Source organism: Notechis scutatus, chromosome 1 (genome assembly GCF_049901735.1).
Source record: "Notechis scutatus isolate UNSWTSFEM ecotype Mainland chromosome 1, rNotScu1.2, whole genome shotgun sequence".
Classification (NCBI taxonomy): Eukaryota; Metazoa; Chordata; class Lepidosauria; order Squamata; family Elapidae; genus Notechis; species Notechis scutatus.
The window spans coordinates 308,783,300-308,795,341 of NC_142009.1; the positions used below are offsets into that span (position 1 = coordinate 308,783,300).

The following is a 12,042-nucleotide window of genomic DNA, read 5'->3' on the forward strand; positions in this document are numbered from 1 at the left end:
GTGATTTGGTCATTAAGGGAGTTGCACCCAGTTTTATGTCATTGTTGTTAAGCAAATTTGGCTTCTCTCATTGTCAGAAGCCTCCTGGGAAATCGTGATCATGTGACCCTGGAACACTGCAATTCTCATAAATACATGCTGGTTCCTAAGCTCCTGAGTTGTGACTGTGTGACTGCAGGTGTGCTGTGACATTCATAAGTGCAAGGACCAGCCCTAAGTCACTTTTTTTCAACACTGTCATAACTTTGAATGGTTATTATAAGAATGGTTGTAAGTTGAGGACTATCTGTATAATAAGCTGGTTGTACCACTGGTTTTATTTGATCCATGACAGTATCCTATAGCTGTCATCTGTCAGAATTCTATATTAGCCAGGCTCTAACTTGATTTTGTAGAATAACACAAAAAGATTGAAAGGGCAATCCCCTCAGCTGCAGTCTGAAGAAGAAGAAGAAGAGGACTATATAGCACATGGTTTTTCTAAATGAATATATCCACCCTCAGTCATTACTAGTAGATGTTTAGGGGGAGAACAGGAGCAAATATGTGTCGGAAAGAATTTGTGTCTTTTAGAACTAAAACAAATTCCTGAGAAGCTCAGAGACAGCTTCAGTAGTTGCCTTCCTTAGCTATCTCTTGCACTTGGTTTCTCAGTAAAGCAGTAAAACACCAAGACAATTCCGCAAGCTTGAACAAAAAAAATCACTGACAGCAAGAGTGAACTTTTATTAAAATGTGAATATCTTTGCCTATCATGATTCTCTCTATAGCATTCAAGATAATTGGCTTTCTGTGGTGAACATCCAGCATGCTGGCCTTCCATACCTGGTGCCCTCCAAAGTGTTGGACTTCAATTTCCATATGCTCTTTCCCCTTCCAGTGAGTTCAAAGTCCAGTTGGATAGGTTAACGGAATTGAAGTCTTAAAGATCAGTACAATTGGGGCATTGTAACTTGCTCCATTGTAACATGGAATAAAATCCTAAAACGGTTCAGTTTTACTCTCAATGCATCATGTTCCTGGAGGGAGCTTTGAGCTAAGATCTGGGGTGCCTTGCTCTATAGCAGTGCTTTTCAAGTTTGGCATCTTTAAGATGCTGGCTCAGGAATTCTGGAGTTGAAGTCTACACATCTTAACATTGCCAGGTTTGAAAACACTGCTAAAGAGCATGCCAGATATCGCTTTCATAGGACAATGTAATGAGAAATGTAGTGAGGAGAGAGGTTAGATCTGCACATGTAGCATTTTACACACATACATATGCACGTACATATGTCTTTCACAATTGGTAGCTTGATCTTTCTGTAGTTTCTATATTTGAGGACAAGTGTACCCTCTTTCTCTCTCTCATGATAAGTCTCTCTAACAAATGGGAAGCAAGTGGGAGGTGTTCTTTTTTAAATAAATAAATACCAGGTCAGGTTTCTTCTAAAGTATCTAGGTGTTGTGCTTAGAATAAGCTATGCACATTTTAATCTGCACAATGTTCTGACTGCAGAATTAAAAGTCTTGAATAATTAACAATTGCTTTGCACTGAGAAAGAAGGCAGAGGACAAAGCAGAAGACGAGGCAAACAGCCAGGAAGGAACAGCGTTAGAAAGGGAATTATACAAATGTGAGAATGTACAGCTCCCATCAGATGGATATATGTGGAAAAACTTCATAAATCTTTTCTCTCTCCCCCAAAAAGTGCGTAAACACTACTACTTCTTAAAGAACTGGAATTTTAAGATAAGAATTATTAGCACCTTCTCAATGTAATGGATGTATACCTATGGAAACACTGCCCATATTTGTATAACAGCGAATACCAGAAGTTCATTTTATTTTGTTAAAGGACAAATGATTATAAAAGCAATGCAATACCATTCATCATTTGACTCTAAGTCCTATCTTGCATTCTATTCCTTGTGCAACAGGAAAGGTGATCTACTGTTTGTTTTCCCCCAGAAAAGTTAACCCTGTTCGCTGAATTTAATATTGGAAGTATTAATCATAATAACCTTGTTGATAATGAATGCACATTGAAATGAATCTAGAGTAGGAGTACAGTCACCTGCATGTGAATGCACACACGCGCAACATACAGTTTCCTCTGGGAGCTAAATCCTGCAGTTTTCCTTGTCAGCAAAATGTCAGTTTGCCCACATACTTTCTCACTTAAAGGACATTCTGTCCCCTCTTTGCCAAGGCAGTATTTTTAGTATGCTCTAAACACTGAATAAATGCGGATAGGATGTTGTCGGATACTGCTGCCTCACTCCCACAAACCATCAGTGATTCCCACCCTCACCTCACATTGAGATCCCAGTAATTTACTGTTGTGGTTATGATGTTGCAATGACATTTTGAAGCATACTGAATTCCCTGAAGAAAAATCCAGAGGGTTGCCACTCTTAATAGTTGGGAAAATTAGTACGAAAGTTAAATATAAAAAATACAAGAAATTGCCATATGCTGCATCATATGTATAATTCATTCTAGCTGACCTGTAACTCAGTTTTGCCTACTCACAAATGACAGGCATCTTCCCAGGTGTTTTGCATCACACCTTCCACAATTTCTTACTTCGCTACCTGAACCTGATGGGAACTGAAGTTCATACCATTTGAAAAATGTCAAATCTTGTATCCTTGCTCCATCAGTGGTGGTATTCTACCAGTTTGGCCCGGTTCTGCCGAGCCGGTAGCAGCGATGAGCAGTGGAGACCGAACCGGTTCTCTCCACTGCTCTGCTGTTGGAGCCGCCCGCCCACCCAGGCTCCCATACTCACCTTTATCCTCTGAATTTGAAGCGCAGCTGCTTTGTGCGCTTGCACAAAGTGCGCATTTGGCGCGTGTGTGCATGCACACAAGAGCTCCCACCAAGCCACACCCACCGAAACGGTGGTAAAAATATTTGAATCTCACCACTGTGCTCCATATCAATATACGGTGGTTCTCCAGAGTGGATATTTCCCAGCACAACTCAGAAATAACAGGGATTAAAGTTTAGAAGTTACCTCGTGTAGCTCTTCTAGGAAATTTTGTCCACTGAAGGCAATAACCAGTTGTATCTGTTGAGATAGTCTTGTTTTTATGCATGAAATCCCTAATAAAAGATCTTACCTTTCTTTGGGAATGAAAACACTGCATGCTTTGAAACTCTTGAATCTGATGGTTTTCTGTGAGTTCCATGTACCAATTATAAAACTCTTAGAAGAAAAGCCCTCCTTGGTAGCAAAGGTCTAGACTCTAGACCACAAGTGTCAAACTTGCCACGTCATGTTGCTGTCACAGACTTATTGTGACGTTTTCCCCCTTTGTAGAGCTGGGGTGGGCGTGGCCTGCACATGACGCATCCGGCCTACAGGCTGCCAGTTTGACACCCCTGGACTCTAGACAATGGATGACAACCACCCAAAATAAACCTGCGAGGTGCTGAAGGCCACTCTTGAAAATAGGGTGAGATCTCCTGAGCTTTGCCTGTGAGATTCATATTCTTGAAATAGGATCCTAGGCCTTGTATAAGGTATAGGGATGATCCTAGGTATGTGTTTATTGTTCCTCCTGAAATGCTTCATACAAATTCAAGAAAAAGTGGTGTTTCTGTCTGAACACATCCAAAAGTCAAATATGTTGTACAGGTAGTCACCATTCATTTAGTGACCATTCAACATTCCAATGGCGTTGAAAAAAAGGGACTAATGACTATTTTCCACACTTATGTTGTAGCATCCCCACGATCAAGTGACCAAAATTTGGATACTTGGCAACTGGCATGTATTTATGGTGGTTGCAGTTTCCTGAGGTCATGTGATCACCTGTGACCTTTTGACAAGCAAAGTCCATGGGGAAGTCAGATTCACTTAACGACTATGTTATTAATTTAACAACTCAGTGATTCACTTAATAATCGTGACAAGAAAGGTGATAAATAGGGAAAAGCTCAATAACTGTCTTGCTTAGCAACAGAAATGTTGGGCTCAATTGTGGTTATAAGTCAAGGATTACCTGTATAGGTTCCTTTATGTCAACCTCACCAGGTAAATATTTAGCCATGTTTCATTCCAGGTTGTGAGTTTTTGAAAAACTGGAAAGCAAACCCCAGACTTAAAAGTGATAAAAGATGAAGAGGAAAATAGTGGTTTTAAAAATTATATTCAATACATACTTATTAAACATAAAATGATAAATCTGTTTAGAAGTCCAGGTTTTTCTTGTGGTGGAAGTGTTGGAGCAAAACTCTGAGAGTACAATAGCACAACATAGCAACTCCAAAACAGCATTCTCTGTGTTTTGTGAAAGAAACAATGAGTGTATGGGAATTCTTGAATTACCAAGAGTCTCTGATACAGTTTTTGTATAAAGCAGGCTATCCAAATGGATAATGTTTTTCTTGTGCTGCTTCCTCTTTCTTTACCTTCTTGGTTCTCCACTTTGATCTGTACAAACTCAAAATCAAAATGTCTGCTGGCCTCCTGCCTAACCTTTTTCTCCAGCCTAAGGAATAGGAAGCTTGACAGTTTAGTCATTTCCATCAAAACAATTTGCCCCCTGTGTTGAATGGATGTAGGACAGAAGAATTTCTTCAGACTGTCTTGTTGTTTTTCCTGTCTTTCCATCACAACAGTTCTAGATAGAGCATTTATTCTTAAAGGCAGCTCCATCAGATCAAAAGGCTCACGCAGCTTCCATTGTGAGCAAGACTAATCTGGGATAATTACTATATCAACTTGGGCTGACAGATCTCATTAAACAAATTGTGTGCTGGTAGCTTTTAGGGAAGGGAGGAAAAAACACCCAAAGGAGCCACTTGAGGAAAAGGTAGGTGGTTGGTATTCACACAGCACACATAGCACACAGCACACACTCATTAGGCATTTGTTCCCATGTTAGGATTCCCTAGGGAATCTCTATTGTGGAAATTAGTCCTGCAGGAACTGTACACCAACATTCTCAAGGACAAAAATTTTCCTTGACTGTCCTGAAAATGTTAGTGGAATGTTTCTTTTAAGCAAGAAGTAGACTTATTTCTTGTTGGTTTTGCTTGTAGCCCTCCTATTCAAATAACTTAAGGGCTTACCCATAATACAGACCAAGCATTTGTTTCTGTTTCTGTTCCAGAGCTCACGTTTTAAGACTTAGAGGGAGGTAAATGTCAATAGAACTTTAGCAGATACTTCTTGTTCAGGATTTAGAACAGTTCAGGATTTAAATTAATTAATTAGAAGGTGGGTTGGTTTTCTCCTGTTTGGAAACTGAAAGAAAAGATTGGCTAGTCATTTGTGGGGTATTTGAATTCTTAATTTTTTGACAAGAAATAGTGGTGTTCTAGATGTTTCATTCTCTTTATTCATTCTTTTAGAACCTGTTATATTTCTATTAGCATCCTGTAAGATACAGATATGTAATGTAATGTTGAGAATTATTGGGAAATATCAAAGAACAAATAGTTGTCATTATTAATAATACACAATGATAAATATTTAAAACCGCAAATCCTTAAGCATATTCTCCTGGAAGCCGTTCGGATCATCCAGTGTGTGGGAGGTGCTTCAGTCTGCGTCGTTGTAGGCTGAGCTTAATTACTGAGGATTGCTCCGCCCTTCACCACGTGGCTGCCTTGCAATCCCCAGTTTTACGCTCAGCCTTCGTCAGATTAGGCTGTGTATCTCCCACTCTTTGGCCGATTCAAGCAGATTCCTTATTATTCAGGTTTGCCCTTTATTTCCTGGTTCTCCCTTAGCCTCTGCGCAATTGGGGTGGCTGTGAGGGGAGCGCGTTTCTTCGCCCCCAGGGATAGAGAGCGGCGGTTTCGCGCTCCGGCGCCAATCCTCCCCCCTTGCAATTCGGCTCCTTGCCTGCCGCCTGTTTTGCGCCACTCTCATAGCAGCTCTCTCGATCGCGCTGATAAGCGCAGCTGGTGTTCCCCCCACCAAAACGCCGATCGCCCCAGCAAGGGGCGAAAATTACTTGGCTGCCTCGCTCGGCTCCTAGGTGTGCCGGAGAGGCTTATAGCGCTCTGAGTGGCCCGGGATTAAAGAGTAGGTGGCGGCCGCCATTTTGGCGCCGCCCGCGTGTATAACGGGCGTCATTCTAATAGGCCTCATTGGGCTGCGAAGGGCTAGCTCCTGTTGTAGGCCTGCCAGCCTATGAGAGCTACTGCAGATTCAATTTAATTGGCTATCTTGTTGGCTTTCCGCAGCATGCTCAGAGCAGAAAATCGCAGCCTATCCCTCCCGGTTTGTGCCTGGGAGCTCCAGCTGCCAGAGGCCTCACTCCAGCCTCAGGCGTTTATTTGGCCAATTGGAGATTTTTAGCATTGTATCTGAGGTCACTCCCTCCTGGGAGCACTGAACAGATCCCTGTTCATTTCTTGTATATGAAAAATAAATAATAATAATAATAATAATAATAATAATAATAATAATAATAATAATAATAATAATAATAATAATAATAATAATAATAATAATGAAATATTATATAGAGATATACATATATATCTATTGGTACATGGCAATAACGCATTACCAACACTGATTGGAGTACATATACAGTGCTTATAAGCAGGTATATATATTTATATTAATAATTATAACAATAACAATATTGTAGAACTTACATATCTAAATTCCAAAAGGGGTGCGGGCCAGCTGAAAGGACACCCGGCCTTTGTTGTAGGCCGAACCCTTGGCGAGCCAACCGCCTTAAATTGGAGCTATAGTCCTTTCTTCTATAATGGCAGATGACAATTCCACTAGAGGCCCTTCGTTGAAGGCCAGATCTCAGTCCTACCACCTGCGCAGACAGGCTAAGGAAGCCTCTAAGGAAACTTCCAAGGCTTCTCAGAGAGCGCCCTAAGGCGCCATAGGGCACTGGAGAAAGAATTTGACAGGTGATCTAGAGAGGCACAACCAGTGCCCCCAGCCCCCTTCCTTCTACCTCCAGACACCCCCCTCCTCCAGATTCCTCTTCCCTCTCCAGGCGCAGCTTACAGGGACACCAGGTGCCCGAACCAACGACCAGACGAACGCTCGAAGCCACTTTCACGCCCACGGCCGCTGGCCTGCGCCAGGAGGAGGCCGCCTATGTCGAGATTCCTGCGCACATGCAAGCATGGATGGAACAGGCTATCCGCCAGGGGATAGCAGAGGGCCTTTAACAGATGTCCAGGTCCGGTCCCCTCGATGGCGCCCGAACACGACTCGCCATCGGTCAGGTCCTTGCCTAGATTGGACCCCACTCATGGTCAGGTACCTTTATAGGGGGACAGCCCCTCCCAGGGGAAATGGAGAAGGCTATAGAGGACTTGGTTCGGTTCGGGAAGGAGGAAGATCTTGAATGGGGGTCCATACACCAAGGGAACCCCTATCGAAGATAGACCCGATGGAAGGGGACATGTCCGAGGACGAGGGCCTCACCCGATCAACCCACCTTGTGGGTTTGTTCAAGCCACACATGTTTAAATCCCGGATATTTAAGGCCAAGAGCATTTCTGGCCTATCTGTTCAGTCCTCCTCACTCTCCCCCTCCGGCAGAGGGACAAGAGGACGCCGTTTTTAGGCAACCCGTGGTGGAGGCGGAAGTTATTCGGTCCCACCCACATTTCACGACCTAGTCTCAGACCAGTGGACTCTATAAGAGCTCCCCCTGCCCCACTCAGTCAGGACAAGAGGTTCTTAACCTCGATTCGAGCTTCTGCAACTTGCTTAACACCCCGAGGTAGTCGAACCCATCGTTGGCTTAGTATCCTCGTCCTCCCCAGTGACCCCTTGGAGGCACTAAAACCCGAGGACAAGAGGTCCGAACTGCCGTTGAGTAGGGCTCATCAGGCTGACACCTGGGCTATCAAATCGGCCACGGCCGCTTCCTTTTTCACCAGGCCCTCGATCCGGTGGCTCTGCCAACTGAAACAGCATGTTCCCCCTCTAACACTAGGGCATATCAGGACATCGCAAGTTAACGGCCGCAGCAGAATTCTCGGCCGCGCCACCTACCATGCGGTTAAGTTCCCCGCCCGAGCAATAACCTCTCACGTTACAGCTTGCGCCTGCTCCAGCTCAAGCACGGGCAGGCGGACATAAACACAACGTTAAGCTGGCCACTGCCCCCATTAAGGGGACAGACTATTTGGCACCGCCCTTGGGCCATTGCTATCCAAAACCCGAAACAAGAAAAACTTCTTCCCCCTTTTTTTCGGAGGTCAGAGTCAAGAACCCTCAAGCCTTTGGGAGAGGTTCCTCCCGACCCTCCTACCAGTCCCCTTTCAGCCCAGGTATCTGAGACCCCCTCCTTCCGGCCACTTCAGCCCCTGGATCAAGCCGATCCAGATGACAGGAACAGGAGGGCGGCAGCCTGAGCGGCCCTTCAGGGTCCCGGAGGAAGCCTTCCAGCGCACCAGATAGGCCCTGTTCCTCCCTTCCCATCGGCGGACGCCTCAGGCATTTCGCTGACCTATGGGACCCCTCCACTTCTGATACCTGGGTCCGTGACACCATCAGACTTGGTCTCGCGCTTGAATTCCAGCGCCCCCCGACTTCTTTATGGCATCCCCCCCTTCGAGGGATCCCACCAAACGCAACTTAATGGATTCAGCCATTCAGCATCTCCTCAACGTACAGGCCATTCAACCCGTCCCAACATCCCAGCGGGGAAGTGGTTTTACTCCCACCTCTTCGTGATCCCCAATCCTCGGGGATGGAGGGCTATTCTAGACCTGAAACGCCTGAACCGTTACCTGATCTACCGCAGGTTCAAGAGGCACCCTACAGTCCATTCTACGGGGCATCAGGCAGGGGGACCGGCTAGCCTCTATAGATCTTTCAGAGGCATATCTTCACATCCCAATCCGGCCCTCCCATTCCAAATTCCTCAGATTCTGCTACAACCACCGCCTCTTACAATATGTGGCTCTCCCCTTGGGTTGGCCTCTGCCCGAGGACCTTCACTAGGGTCCTCGCGGCTCTGGCGGTCCACCTCAGGAACCTCCCGGTTCGTCTCCATTGTTACCTGGATGACATTCTCATCCTGTTCCACTCCAGACTCCAAGCAGAGAAGGATGTCAGAGCTACCCTCTCTGCCCTCCAAGACCATGGGTTCCTGGTAAACTGGCAAAAGAGCCGACTGTTACCATCTACACGGATCACCCACTTGGGGTCCGTCATTGACTCAGTTCGAGGAAAGGTTTCCTTCCTCGGAAACATTCCTTAACATTCAGGAAACCGTCAAACACATCAGACGTTCAGGAAGGGTGACACTTTTGGAATTGTCTAAGATGCTAGGTAAAATGGTCTCATGTATTTCCTTTGTTCCCTGGGCCGGTTACACACTAGGTCCCTACAGTGGTTCCTGCTCCCGTTCCAACGGTCCGGCAAGAGTAATTCAAAGACCACGGTCAAGGTGCCTCCAAAGGTCCTCAAGTCTCTCCTCTGGTGGACCAGTCCCGCCATCTACAAGGGACATGGCTTCAAGGAGCCCCAGCGCCTCACCCTCACCACAGATGCCAGCCTGTCCAGAGGGGCGCTCACATCCACTCGCTCTCGCAACAGGGCAGATGGTCTCAGGTAGGACGGGCATGCAGTATAAACTGGTTGGAACGCCACGCCATCCACCTGGCCCTGCTCAACTCCTCCCTCAGGTACGCGGGCGGCATGTCCTCATACTCACGGCCATCATCACCGCCAAGGCCCATGTCAACTGACAAGGGGGCACCCAGTCCATCCGTTTGATGAGAGAGGCCGAGCGCCTCTTCCGTTGGGCGGAGCGCAATCTCCTCTCTCTCAAAGTCGAGCACATCTCAGGGGTCTTAAACACCCTAGCTGACTGGTCGAGCAGGACCATGGTGGACCAGGCCAAATGGCGCCTCCACCCATCACTGGTCAGGGAAGCGACCAAGCTTTTCGGTCTCCCGTTAGTGGGCCTCTTCGCATCCCCCCTCAACACACAACTCCCCAGGTTCTTTCTCGAGGTACCTCTCCCACGGGGCTGAGAACTACAATGCCCTCTGTTGCCCCTGGCCCTCAGGGTTTCTATATGCATTCCCTCCCTTAGCCCTGGTCCCCAGAGTTATCCAGTAGCTCATCTCCGAGAAAGCAGAACTGATTCTGGTGGCACCCTACTGGCCCAGGCGCCCATGGTTCACGGACCTCCGCAACCTATCGGTGGCCCCTCCCTGGAAAATCCCTCCAATCAGGATATCCCTTTCTCAGGGTCCCCTCCAGCACCCGGATCCTCAGTGGCTCCTGTTAGCAGTTTGGAGGTTGAGCGGGAGCGTCTAAGAAAGGAGCAGTTTCTGACCACGTTATTGATACTATTCTAGCCGCCAGGCGACCTCCACAACCGGATATACAATGCCACTTGGAATAGTTCTTGCAAGTGGTGCCAGGGTTTCCAGGTCAACCCGCTTTCACCCTCCATCGCTCAAGTGTTGACATTCCTCCAAGAGGGTCTGAGGAAAGGTCTTCTCCGAACTCCCTGAGGCATCGGGTCACAGCCCTTTCAACCGTCATTGTGTTGACAATCTGGGGTCCCTTTCCTTCCACCCTCGCATTAGGGCATTCCTCAGGGAGCCACTAACGTTGTCCCCCAACGGTTCACAGATACCCTACCTGGGACCTCAATAAGGTCCTGGTGGCCCTTATTAAACACCCCTTGAGCCTCTCAGGGAATCCTCTCTCCAGTTCCTAACATACATAGTCGCGTTCCTGGTGGCCATTACCTCGGCTCGCCGAATATCAGAGAAAGCAGCCTTGTCGGTGAGGAAGGACCTTTGCATCTTCCATGCCGACCGGGTAGTTCTCCGGCCGGACCTTACCTTCTTGCCCGAGGTCAACTCAGCCTTCCACAGGGCACAGGAACTTACACTTCCGAACTTCTGCCCCAATCCCTCGCGGGAAAGGGAGAAGCTCTGGTACACTCCGGACGTAAGACGGGCCTTCCACATTTACATTAAACGTACCCAACCCTTCAGGAGATCCGAATCCCTATTTCTCTCCTTTCAGCCCACATCATTAGGCCACAAAGTGTCCCCGTCAACCATCGGCCGCTGGATTGGAGCTACTATTTCCAAGGCATACTTGTCCCAGGCCCTGCCGGTTCCCAGCGGAATAACGGCACACTCCACCAGAAGTGCTGCTACCTCTGCAGCTGGGGCCACCCAGGCTCCAATTGCTGATGCTGGTCGGACAGCCACTTGGGCCTTCCCATCTCCCTTCATTAGACACTATAAGATCGACATATTTGCCTCGGCGGAGGCTTCAGTTGGTAGACGAGTCCTCCAGCGAGTCCTCGAGGAACCACAGGGATCACAGAACCAGGCGGAGTCCCCCTGTAGGACAGCCAAGCTTTGGTATGTCCCACACACTGGATGATCGAACGGCTTCCAGGAGAATGGGCGTTGGTTCTTACCTGACACGCCATTTCTCTGGGAGCCGTGAGGATCATCCAGCCCACTTATTAGTTTCCGTCTGGTGGGGTCTTGTTTGCCAATGAACCCTTTAGCATAGTAAGAGGAGAGCAGGATTTTTTATTCACTCTCGACTTCGCATAAACTGGGGATTGCAAGGCAGCCACGTGGTGAAGGGCGGAGCAATCCTCAGTAATTAAGCTCAGCCTACAACGACGCAGACTGAAGCACCTCCCACACACTGGATGATCCTCACGGCTCCCAGAGAAATGGCGTGTCAGGTAAGAACCAACACCCATTTTATATTTTAGTGTAAAACCGCATCAAAATGTGCCTAGAGTGTCAATTCATAAAGTATTTCTGATATAGAGCATCTTTATAATGCTGACAGCCAGTATTTGACAGTATTAAAATATCAATTTAATTCTATTTTAATAACCATACATATACAAACTAAATTACTCTAATTTTTTTTACTTCAGATCTCTGTGGCATGTGATTCAGAAATGAAAGCTACCGTTTTTCTCCCCAGAGATTGCTTACTACTGTTAACAAATCACTTCCCAGCTGGGAAATCTGTTAGCTATAGTGACATGCAAAGTCTTGTAGATTCACCAAATAATTTTTTTAAAAAACAACCCTATGGTTATAGA

General features: G+C 46.7%; 1 protein-coding gene and 1 long non-coding RNA gene across 5 annotated transcripts in view; one reads left to right on the top strand and one right to left on the bottom strand.

Moving 5' to 3' along the window:
* The window catches only part of TRMT61A (tRNA methyltransferase 61A), a 59,503-nt gene that overhangs the window by 36,391 nt on the left and 11,070 nt on the right, over nt 1–12,042 (top strand). The window lies entirely within an intron of this gene.
* LOC113413660 (uncharacterized) overlaps nt 2,789–12,042 on the bottom strand; it is a 301,334-nt gene continuing 292,080 nt past the window's right edge. Inside the window, exon 7 of the long non-coding RNA XR_015746865.1 lies at nt 2,789–2,803. This is a non-coding gene — a long non-coding RNA (uncharacterized LOC113413660). The remainder of the gene's footprint in view (nt 2,804–12,042) is intronic.